Below are 9,941 nucleotides of genomic sequence, written 5' to 3'. Positions count from 1 at the left end.
ATTTTTAAGGTCTGGAATGGAATAGTAGATTTTATGAAGAAGGCAGAGCTGAGAGACTTTCCTGTGCAGCTGCAAAGAGGACATGGTAAGTTGGCTTTTTAAGGCGGAAACACTGAATGAAGGATCATAGGTAGACAAGATGAATCGGGCAGCCCTGTTTTGAACTGCTTCGAGATTGTTAATTAAGTCAATCTGATGGGGATTCCAGATTGTAGCGGCATATTCTACTTTAAGTTTGACGTACGTGTCGTACTCCAGCTTGCGGACAATGGGAGGTGCAGATCGCAGTCTACGTCTTATTTGTCCAAGGGTTCTTGATGAGTCAGCAGTGATGGCTTGAATGTGATTATTCCAGGAGAGGCCTGGTGTTACTGTTACATCCAGATATTTATACATAGTAACAGTCTCAATTAAATCAGAGTCTAGGTAGTACTGGTAGGAGAGTACAGATATTTTTCTAGTGAAGCGAATTAGTTTGCATTTAGACTTGTTTGGTGACATCAGGCAGTCATTACACCATTTGTTGATATTAATCAGATCACCTTGAAGTTGGTTGTTATCTTGAACACTTGCTACTTTGCTATATACGACTCAGTTATCTGCAAAAAGAGGTATTCTAGAGGAAATGGTGCTAGGGGGGTCATTTATATATATTAAAACAATAGAGACCCTAAAACGGACCCCAGCGGAACGCCAGAAGACACGTTTGTTAAAGAAGATTCGTGGTCATTGATGAACGTTGGCTGCACGCAGGACAAATGAAAGTCACGTATCCACGCAAATGTGAGTGAGTCAAGACGAAGAGATGACAATTTAGAGAGCAGGCGTTGATGAGGGACACAGTCAAATGCTTTTGAGAAATCCAGAAAACGGCGTCAGTCTGAATATGACATTCAAGGTTAGAGTGCAGTTCCTGAACAAAATCACAAAGCTGAGTCTCGCTGGAAAGTTCCTTTTGAAATCCGTGCTGGTGTTTAAAGAAAAAAGAATCACTTGTAAGGTGAGCCATGATATGGGAGTAAAGTATATGCTCTAGTGGTTTGCGAGAGATAGAGGTTCAAGATATTGGGCGATAATTACACAGAAGAGCGACTACCCTGCTTAAAAACTGGGATGACCCCGCCTATCTTCCAGTCGGAGGGAAGGCGGCATTCGGATAGTGATTGGGTAAAGATCAGTTCCAAAAACTCACTAAAAATTATACTAGTATTTTTTTAGATTTTAGAGTTGATGTTATCGGGACCAGCAGATAATGATCCCGGCTTTTCGAATATGTTGCCAGCAAATGATGTAAGTTTGAGTTTATCCGCGAATTTTTTTTTTTATTCCAGCAGAGTTAATAGCGATAGGAAGCATAAGCTCATAGGGTTTATCGGCAAGGATGGGAACGCTGTACAAACAATCGTTTGTAAAAACCGAAGAAAACTAATTGTTGAACACTCTAGGGCAGTCGCCTTCCAGGATGGGGTCACCATTAGCGTTCGTGAGATGGATGATAGGGTTGCCACTTATCGGAAAGACCAAGTTCCAAAACTTCCTTGGATTCGTACGAAGTATGTTAGGTAAGTCATCCAAAAAAAACTTTTTTTACATAGTCTGAAGCCACTGCTGTACATCTTTAGGGCATAATTATAAGCATCCCAAACATGGGGAGTGTTCGTACGTTTTGCTTTAGCGAAGTCTTTTCTTCCTGTTTTCTAATGACAGCAAAGTTTTTGTAAACCATGGGTTAGTTGCATCAGAGCATATATAAATGGTTGGAATAAACATATGAACAAGGTTATTCATTTTATTCTTGTATAACGCCCAGTTTTCTTCTAATGATCTACGATAAACATTAGAAATGGAATGGTCGTAGAAAATGGCCAACTCACGGTTTATCGATGCGTAGTCAGCCTTGTTATAGTCGTGAATGATTTTGGAAATGGGATTTTTCATCAGAACGGGGAGTGACAAGTCGATGTGCAAACCTTTGTGATCACTGAGCCCATGGCAGTAGTGAATAGACTTGACAAGGTCTGCTGACGTAGTTAAAATCAAGTCGAGAATGCTGTCTGAACGTGTTATTTTATCAACTAGCAGCGTGAAGTTTAGAGTGAGGCACATATTTAAGAATACTTTTGATGCGACGGAGCCTCCGGGTGATCGATTAGACCAGTCTATGGAAGGAAAATTGAAATCGCCAGAAAAAGTCAAGTCAGCTTTGGGGGACGATCTTTTATGTCCAGGACAGAGCACAGTTCAGCATGAAAGGATGACGCACAATCGGGTGGCCTAAAGCATACACCAAGAATGACTTTACTAGACGGCGTACAAATGCATATACACATAAATTCTAAGCCATGGTTTATTAGGCAAATTATAAAAAAAGAAATATACCTTTTTATTGCAATTAGCACACCGCCGCCTCTCCGGCTGGGCCGGTCGTGCCAGAAAATGTTATAGCATAGATGTAGAGGGAAAAGTTCTTTATTGTCGATATTAGGTTTTAACCAGGTTTCGGTGAGAAGGAGTATTTTAGACGAATTGTCCTCAAGAACATTATGCAGCTCGTCTCGTTTTGGTATGATGCTGCGAATATTTGGGAAAAAGACAGAAAATGTATTATTTTTATCGCACGCTACGGTATAATAATAATAATAATAATATTAATAATAATAATAGTATTTATTTTGTGTGTCCACAGACAGGGCAAGACCTTTTGTGTGGTACAAAGCAAATGACAAGATAATAATAATAATAATAATCTTATGTTTAATTTTTTCTTTGGTACCCACAAACAGCTGTCACGCCTTTTGTGTAGTGCACTGTCATTTTGTGTTTACAGCAACACTATTTAAAATACAAACATGCACAAAATTACACAGACATTTGTAAGGACACAAATACAAGTTTGCAAAGCAAATACAAGCTTACGCTAACTCCTGGTTGGATAAAATACACTTTTTCAAAGCCGACTTGAAACTAACAAAATCAAGAAATATATCTACGTCACAATCGCATATAATATTATAGGCAAACTGCATGCGACATAATGGCGATGATTCACAAATTCCAGTAGGATAAAATGTTCAAAAATGTCGACTAGCTCTGCAGGGCACATGAAAGTCTATATTCATAAGTAAATGTTCAGCATTAACAGTACCATGCACTACCTTATGAAGAAAACGAATGTCTCTAACAGCCCTCCTCGTTGATAGCCTTTCAAGGCAAAATAAAAACAGTAACAAATCGTAGCTAAAACACTGTTTCCGAACAATGTATCGGTCATAAATAATTCGCATAAATTTCTTCTGCACACGCTCAATCATTTCAACTTGTGTTAAAGATAGTGAATTCCAACTAATCGAACCAAATTCAAGTCCTGAGCGTACAAGGCTACAAAATAAACGCACTACAGATAATGGTGAAGTGAAATAACTCGATAAACGTGTGATCGTTTCCAACTTTCTTATCGCTGACCAACGAACTTAGAAACGTGCGCAGTGAATGATAGCGTACTATCAATATAGACTCCAAGGTCTCTTACCAGAGATACGTTGCCCTCAAACACTTAAGGGTAAAAGAAAACGTCCCGCTTTCTCGATAAAGAAATCACTTTAGTCTTTTCAGGTTTTAACGACAAAGCATTTTTTCTAAACCACTCTGAAATTGCACCAATATCAGTTTGCAATAAAGTACGATCAGTAGGGTCTTTAACATTTAAAAAGAGTCTTATGTTCTTATGTCGTCAGCAAAAAGAAGGACATTTGAGTGATTGACACAGGATACTATATCGTTTACCAACAAAATAGAAAAAACAGTGGTCCCAGGTTCGAACCTTGGGGTACACCAGAAGTTGATGTAAATCTCTGCGAAAAAGAGTTTCCAACACGAGCAGTGTTACTGCGTAAACTCAAATAGCTCCTGAACCATTAACAAAGCTTTGGGCACATGCCATAAAAATGAAGTTTGCAGAGGAGTAAGGTATAATCTACACGGTCTAAGGCCTTCGACATGTCAAAATATACGGCATCAATTTGGCCTCTGTTTGTGACTATCGAAACAGAGAAATCAAAGAAAAGAACACAAATTTGAGGTCCGGTTATGCATAACCATTCCGAAAACCTTCGCAAAACCACACAATAAGGAAACGGGGTGATAGTTACTAACTAATGATGGATCACCAGCCTTGAATATGGGCACAACTATAGAAGATTTCCACAAACAAGGGAAAGTACCCTAAGAGGTATTTATTTATTTATTCACAATACCTTAGAGGCTCCTTTCCAGAGCATTGAGTAAAGGGAGTATTATACACATAAGTCCACAAAAGAAAATAGAACAAACGCACATACAGTCTCACACAAATTTGTCATGTAGGCACAGCATACAATGAAGACCCAACTAACTACAAATTCAGAAAAAAAAAACAATAACAAAAACACTGGACTGATATAAAACGTTTTCAAGTTACACAGAAATAGAATTAAGCGGAATCGCATTGCTTAGAAAATAAGATTCAAAAGTTTAGCACGGAACAGTCTGGTCTCGGCAATGGCGACTCTGGATTCGGGAAGGTCGTTCCATGCGCGGATGCCACGTGGAACAACTGAGTTAATAAACGCGTTGGTTGACCCAGTGAGGTGTTGAAAACTTTTACTGTTAGTGGTTCGATGAGATGATCTATTAGGGGGTTTAAGGAAAGTAACGCTTCATAAACGATTGTTATAATAGAACTTGCGAATTAGGCACAGAGTAAAAAGGGTTCGACGCACTTCGAGCAATGGCAGGGAAAATTGATGTTTTAGGAGAGAGACAGTCATGCTATATGAATAGGAAGATGTTATAAAGCGTGCTGCTCGAGTCTGGACTTTTTCAATGTGCGTGATTAGGTATCTCTGATGAGGTCTCCAAATCGCGGCAGAATATTCGAGTTAAGGACGGACATATGTATCGTAAGCGAGTTTGCGGAGATAGTTAGGGGCCGCTTCTAAGTTACGTTTAATATAACCGAGCGTTCTAGATGCGTCAGCGGTCACAGAGTTAACATGGGTGACCCATGAAAGGTTAGATGTAAAATGGACACCAAGATACTTGTAGGATGAACACACGCTAAGGGATGAAGTGCCTAATGTGTAGGGAACTGTGAAAGAGATCGTTTGCGAGTCAAGTTCATTACTTGGCATTTGGATTTATTTAGTGTCATGAGCCATTCTTCGCACCAGTTGTTAATGCAATCAAGATCATGCTGGAGTAGTACGTGGTCATCTGGAGTGTTTATTTTCCTGTACAAGACACAGTCATTCGCAAACAAACGCACATTAGAAAACAATGCATTTGGGAGGTCGTTTATGTAGATAAGAAATAACAAAGGACCCAAGACGCTGCCTTGCGGAAGGCCAGAGGTTACATTAGTACTGTCAGACTGAAAATTACCACAGACAGTATACTGAGAGCGACAGAAAGTTGCGAATCCATGAGACGGTTAAAGAATCAAGATTAAGTGACGAAAGCTTAGACAAAAGGCGACAGTGGGGAACGCCGTCGAATGCTTTAGAAAAATCCAGAAATATTGCATCGGTTTGAGAGTTAGAGTTCATGTTAAGATGTAGGTCATGGGTGAATTCCAGCAGTTGTGCTTCACAGGAAAGGCCTTTACGAAAACCATAACTGATCTTTATAAAAAAAATTGTTAGACTCAAGATACGATGCAACATGCGAAAAAAATTATATGTTCAAGTACTTTGCACACAACACTGGTTAAAGAGATGGGGCGGTAGTTCTCTGCGAGGTGGCGATCTCCGTTTTTGAAAACAGGAATGACCTTCCCTATCTTCCAGTCGTCTGGAAGTATACCGGTGGATAATGATTGTTGAAATAGTAGACTGCAAATTTCACTGGATACGCGTTTAGTATTTTTAAGAACCCTAGAGTTAATGTAATCTGTGCCAGCTGATGTAGTAATATTTAGGTTATCTGTAATATTTTCAATTCCCGAAGTTGATACGGAAATAGGACTCATGAATTGATAGCTAACGTCATTAATAACCGGCACTGTTGACGCATCCTCCTGCGTAAATATAGATGCCAAATGGTTATTCATAACAACAGGACATTCAACGTCAGAAATGGTGTCACCTTCCCGGTTAGCCAAAGATATTATATTTAACATATATATTATATTACATGTTATATATATTTACATATATACATTATATTTGTGGTTTCATTCGGTGCAATGAGCTTCCAGAATTTTTGAGGTTTGTGTTTAAGGACGGATGGTAGGTCACATTTATAAAATTTTCCTTTGAATTCTCGTAGGCGATTAACATAAAGTTGAGCACATGTATCGCAATTGTGTGGTAGACAGCCAGGTGGCGCCCCCTGCGCACCTGGTATATAAAGAGCATGTCGCACGAGATTAAAACAGATGAACACTGGGCAAGCTTGCGTGCGCTCGTCAATGACCCGCTGTCCCGGTCACTCGCCGAACATTACAGTGGCGACGAGGAAGTGGAAGTGTTGAACTGCTGCCGTCGGACCGTGCGCCTGTTCTGGAATGCCGGTGGTCGGCAAACTAGAGCCGTTTGACACTGCAACGAACTGGAGCGAGTATCGGGAGCGGGTTGAAGAGTACTTCATCGCCAACGATGTAACTGATGAGAAAAGGCGAGCCGTTTTACTTACGTGTTTTGGACCGGCCACATATTCGTTGCTTCGAAACCTGCTGGCTCCTGTCAAACCGTCGGAGGCCAGCCTAGAAACCATTTTCGAGGTATTAGGCGAGCATTTCTCAATGAAGCCTTCGGAAGTCGTCGCCAGCTTTAAGTTCAGTTCACGGATGCGTCATGACGGTGAGACAGCGGCGGATTTTTTTGCTTGTCTGAACAAGCTGGCGGATGATTGCGGATTCGGCGCGTTCCGAAATAGAATGCTGCGAGACCGCATCGTCGGAGGTATTAACGACGAGATGATACGAAGGCGACTCCTAGAGATTCCAGATTTGACCCTCGACCTCGCAAAAAAGACGGTCGTTGCAATGGAAGCAGCGAAAAACGGTTCGCAGATGCTATCGACGTCTATACAGCCAAACCTCGCGTCAGCTAACACCGTGTCACGCAATGCAGCTGTGAACCCGAAGTGGAAGACTGGCACCATCTCGTGTTTTCGTTGCGGAGGCGAGCATTACGCCACACAGTGCCGTCATGCAAGTACCACTTGTCACAAGTGTCGGGGCAAGGGGCATCTGGCATGAGTGTGCAAGGGGAAGACAGCGGATGCGACCGCTGGCGGCCCAACGACGTCCACTAGAATACCGAGGTCGGTCCACACCTTGGATGAAGCGGGCCAGTCGCAAGATGTCTGACTGCCAGAAGTCTACGAGATGTGGGAAATGACATCTCCTGCAGTCGACGGCCAACCTTTCCGAGTGGAAGTTACGGTGAACGGGACCTCATTGCTGTTGGAACTTGACACGGGAGCTAGCGTGTCTGTTGTGTCTGAGGAAACATTTCGACGCGAAATTCCATCAAGGTAGCTGGACCCGTCGCGCGTCATGCTGAAAAGCTATTCAGGTGAACTTTTCCCAGTTCAGGGAAGCCTTACTGCAACGGTGAGACTTGGAAACCGCGAATGTCAGGACATCTTGTATGTTGTCCCTGGCACCTGCCCATCTCTGCTAGGACGTGGCTGAATGAAAGGCATTGGCATGAAGCGTTCCAACGCGAAGGATGTCAACTTGGTGACTTCTGTTGCGAACCTCGTTGCATTTACTCCAGTATCTTTGATGAAGGTCTAAGAACTTTCAAGGGGGTGGCCGCAAAGATAAATCTACAGGACAACGCCAAACCAAGGTTTTTCAAGCCTCGTTCAGTTCCATTTGCGATGCTTGCCAAAGTCAACGAGGAGTTGCAACGCATGGAACGGGAGGGAGTCCTACCTCCAGTGAAGACTTCGCAATGGGCTGCCCCTATTGTACCGGTCCTGAAACAAAATGGGCAGATTCGCATCTGTGGAAACTTCAAAGTCACTGTGAATCCTGTGACTGTACCTGAAAAGTACCCCAACCCGCGAGTGGAGGACCTGTTTGCTAAGCTGAGCGGAGGCGAGAAATTTAGCAAGTTGGACTTAAAAGATGCATACCTACAAGTTAAACTTGATGAGAATTCGTCACAACTGGTTGCCATCAACACTCCACGAGGTCTGTACCAGTACACTCGCCTGCCGTTCGGTGTGACCTCTGCACCACCGATGTTTCAGCGAGAGATGGAGAACCTATTGCAAGGACTTAAGCACGTCGTAGTATATTTTGACGACATTCTCGTGACAGGGCGAAACGATCAAAACCACCTGGAAAACCTGAGCCAAGTGCTGAGTCGGCTGCAGCAAGCTGGGCTGAAGCTGAAGCTGTGCAAGTGCGATTTCTTGGTTCCCCAGGTTAAATACTTGGGTCATGTCGTTAGCTCTGCGAGATTCCAACCAAACCCAGAAAAGACTGACGCAGTACTGAAAGCTCCAAGGCCTACCGATGTAAAAACACTGCAGAGCTACCTGGGACTGGTCAATTTCTATCGTCGGTTCCTGCCTAACTTGTCCAGCGTTCTACATCCGTTAAACCATCTTCTGGGGGCAAGGGCGCCTTGGACTTGTGGTGCGGACCAGGAACAGGCTTTTCGTCAGAGCAAGGAGTTACTGCTGTCTGCCGCGGTATTGGCGCATTATGAGCCGAAGAAAGCATTGGTGCTTATCTGCGATGCGTCGCCGAACAGAATTGGGGCTGTCCTTGCTCATCGAGAAGACTCAGGTACTGAGATACCAATTGCGTTTGCATCTAGAGGTCTTCTGCCGGCTCAGCGCAACTATAGTCAGCTTGACAAGGAAGCCCTGGCTCTGATATTTGGTGTGACTAAGTTCCGGCAATACCTGTGGGGCCGTGACTTCGAAGCGGTCACAGACCACAAGCCCTTGCTGGGGCTGCTTGCTGCGGACAAGCCTGTACCTGAGACCTGTTCGCCACGTGTGCTGCGTTGGGCACTGATGCTGTCGGCTTAGAGCTACAAACTGAAATACAGACCTGGTTCACACATAGCAAATGCGGATGCCTTGAGTAGGCTGCCGCTGCCAGTTCCTGCATGTTCCATTGAGCGGCCAGCCGAGGTATTTATGCTCGAGGGGGCCTATCCTTGCGTACTACTTGCGTCTGTCGTGGCCGACGCCATTTCAAAAGACTTGATTTTGGCGAACCTTCGAGATCCTTTGTGATTTGGAGCTGAGCTGCATGACCCACAGTTAAAACCGTACGCTCCACGAACAACTCAGCTGTGCGTACAAGAGATCTGTAACCTGTAGGGGTCAAGATTCGTCATCCCAGTATCCTTACAACCAAAGGTTCTATGACTCTTGCATGAAGGTCATCCAGGGCCTCGTCCGTTCGCCCGTCCGTCCGTACGTCCGTCTGCCGTCCGTGCTCACCTAAAAAAAAAAAAGTTTGCGCAGTCGACAGGATTCGAACCTGTGCGGGGAAACCCCAATAGATTTCTAGTCCATCGCCTTAACCACTCGGCCACGACTGCGGGACGAATAGGGGGCTCTGAGATGTGGTAGTAACTCAAGAGCTGGGGTTTCTGTCATGGATGAAACGTTGCATGTAGCCGCTCAACGTCTATACAGGAGAGGGCGCTGCGGTCAGATGCGTATATAATCGCGTTAAACTTTGCATGAATTGGCTCAACGTTTATGCGTATATAACCACGTTCCATACCACACATTCTCTTTCTGACATGGACCGTTGACTTAAGCGGTGGAGATGCGTTCCCACGGCTTCTAGCGGATTCAAGCTGATCCGCTAGAAGAACCACTGGCTCTGCATTTCACCGATCATAAAGCAGTAATAATGAAGTCGAAACGCATCCCGGAACTCAGCACTACCTATGAGCAATAAAAAAAAATCAGCACCATCA

The 9,941-nt window shown here is 43.7% G+C and overlaps 2 pseudogenes; one reads left to right on the top strand and one right to left on the bottom strand.

Annotated features, from left to right (window-relative positions):
• Nucleotides 1–985: 985 nt before the first annotated feature.
• Nucleotides 986–1,452, bottom strand: LOC115317143 (annotated as a pseudogene).
• A 5,569-nt stretch (nt 1,453–7,021) lies between these two features.
• Nucleotides 7,022–7,675, top strand: LOC115317136 (annotated as a pseudogene).
• The last annotated feature ends 2,266 nt before the right edge of the window (nt 7,676–9,941 follow it).

The sequence above is a fragment of the Ixodes scapularis genome, unplaced genomic scaffold (assembly GCF_016920785.2).
Source record: "Ixodes scapularis isolate PalLabHiFi unplaced genomic scaffold, ASM1692078v2 PGA_scaffold2__306_contigs__length_199485367, whole genome shotgun sequence".
In the NCBI taxonomy this organism is placed as follows: Eukaryota; Metazoa; Arthropoda; class Arachnida; order Ixodida; family Ixodidae; genus Ixodes; species Ixodes scapularis.
Note: the sequence above shows the minus strand (reverse complement) of the source record. Positions and strands in the feature narration are given on the sequence as shown.